The following is a 2,579-nucleotide window of genomic DNA, read 5'->3' on the forward strand; positions in this document are numbered from 1 at the left end:
GTCATATCGATGCATATAATGGTGAAGAAAAGGCACATATGGAAAGAAAAACGCATATGTGGCTGGCAAGAAGCCATTAAAGTAGTTATATTTAGCTTCCGAATAGGAAGCCCCCAGGTATAGTGTGCACGCCTTGTGCGGCCGGAGCGATCAGGGCATCCGTACAGTTTTAAGGTTGTATGTTTAGAAGGAAAAAGAGGGCGAGAAAGGAAAAAAGAGAACATAATTGAAGATGCGGAGTTAAGGAGACGAACACTGAGTTCGGCACTAGGCGTAGAATCTTCAGAGTCTGGCCGCGTTACATGGGTTCGGCTCGAGTCTGTTATCAGATGCACTGCGCAGACGGTACGCTCCACCGGTGAGAACTTTACCAATGATGAAGGGACCCTCCCACTTGGGTTTGAGCTTGTCCTTCTTTTTCTCGGGGAGGCGTAGAACTAGCTCGCCAATGTTATAAGTTTTGGCCCGTACTTCTCTGCTTTGATACCTTCGAGCATGTTGCTAATAGAATGCGGAACGGGCTTTTGCGACGTCACACTCCTCCTCCAAGGCGTCTAAGTTGTCCTGCCGATCTAGCTCGGCTTCCTTCTCTTCATATATGCGCACGCAAGGTGAGTCATGGATTATGTCACAGGGTAGCATTGCTTCTGCGTCGTACACCATAAAGAATGGTGTGTATCCGGTGGTACGATTGAGCATGGTCTGCAACCCCCAGAGTATGGAGTCAAGCTCCTCGACCCAATGTGTGTCTAATTCCGTCAAGGATCGCACTAGTCTGGGTTTGATGCCGCTCATGATGAGACTATTTGCACGTTCAACTTGACCGTTTGTTTGGGGGTGATAGACAGAGGCGTAGTCGAGCTTGATGCCCATTTTGCCGCACCAGTTTTTCACCTCATCGGCTATAAAATTCGAGCCATTGTCGGTGATGATGCTGTGGGGGACGCCGTAACGGTGTACAACCCTGAAATGAAGTCTATCACTGGTCCGGATTCGGCCGTTTTAACTGGTTTGGCTTCTATCCATTTGGTGAACTTGTCCATCATGACCAGTAAGTATTTTTCTTATGGCTTCCCCCTTTAAGGGGTCCGACCATATCCAGCCCCCAGACCGCAAAGGGCCAAGTTATGGGGATTGTTTGTAGGGCGGTGGGTGGCATATGGCTCTGATTGGCGAAGACTTGGCAACCGACGCAATGTTGGACAAGGTCCTGTGCATCTGCCTGGGCTGTCGGCTAGTAAAAACCAGTACAGAAAGCCTTGCTCACAAGTGCCCGAGCTGCAGCGTGGTGCCCACCGAGTCCGGAATGGATTTCGGCTAAGAGCTTCCGCCCTTCCTCTTCGGAGATGCATCGTTGGAGCACTCCCATAGTGCTTTTCTTGTAGAGCTCTCCTTCGTGGACTTTGTAGGCCTTAGAACATTGCACAATAAAACGTGCCTCATTTTGGTCCTCCGGGAGCTCCTGCCTATTTAGGTAGGCTAAGAAGGGCTCGGTCCAGGGGGCGATGACAGCAAGAGGCGAATCCTGACCCGATCCGAGACCCAGGGGCAAAGAAGTTTCCAAGCTTAACGGCTCGGGATCTGGGATGCTGCCCAATTTGTTCGGCCCGTTGCCCGATCCTAAGTTCGGGGTTTGGGTCATGTCCTCCTGCGAGCGGGTGTCCGGCTCAGAGAGCTCAGAAATCTATACATAGTTCGTCCTCAAAATAGAGGGAGAATTCGTATGATGCTCCTCCACCACCGCGATCTCGTGGGTGACCGATGGAGAATAAATCTCCCTTTGGTCGGGTTTAAGCCCGATCTGATCATAATTCGCAGCGACGCCCAGGGCGACGATGCAATGCAAGAGCTCATTAAGGGAAGAGAGTTCCATTGGATCCATCTGTTCGGTGAGTTCCGAACTGACGTGGAGGCTATTTTTGATGACCTGAGAAGTCATTGTCGGCGTGACGGCCGATCGGGCGGTCATGACGAAACCGCCCAGATGAAGGGTTTGGCCTTGGGCCAGTGCTCCCTCCGAGGTGATGTTGTCCCTAACAACGAGGCGAGCCATCGAGCCTTACCGCGATGACACAGAGGAACTCTCAATGAAAGCACCAACGTCGGTGTCAAAACCGGCGGATCTCGGGTAGGGGGTCCCGAACTGTGCGTCTAAGGCTAATGGTAACAGGAGACTGGGGACACGATGTTTACCCAGGTTCGGGCCCTCTCTATGGAGGTAATACCCTACTTCCTGCTTGATGATATGAGTATTACAAGAGTTGATCTACCAGGAGATCGGAGAGGCTAAACCCTAGAAGCTAGCCTATGGTATGATTGTTGTTGTGTCCTATGGACTAAACACTCCGGTTTATATAGACACGGAGGGGGCTAGGGTTACACAAAGTCGGTTACAGAGAAGGAGATCTACATCCGAATCGCCAAGCTTGCCTTCCACACCAAGGAGAGTCCCATTCGGACACGGGGCGAAGTCTTCAATCTTGTATCTTCATAGTCCAACAGTCCGGCCAAAGTACACAGTCCGGCTGTCCGGATACCCCCTTATCCAGGACTCCCTCAGCCGCCGCCTCCTCCTCTCC

The sequence above is a fragment of the Triticum dicoccoides genome, chromosome 1B (genome assembly GCF_002162155.2).
Source record: "Triticum dicoccoides isolate Atlit2015 ecotype Zavitan chromosome 1B, WEW_v2.0, whole genome shotgun sequence".
Lineage (NCBI taxonomy): Eukaryota > Viridiplantae > Streptophyta > Magnoliopsida > Poales > Poaceae > Triticum > Triticum dicoccoides.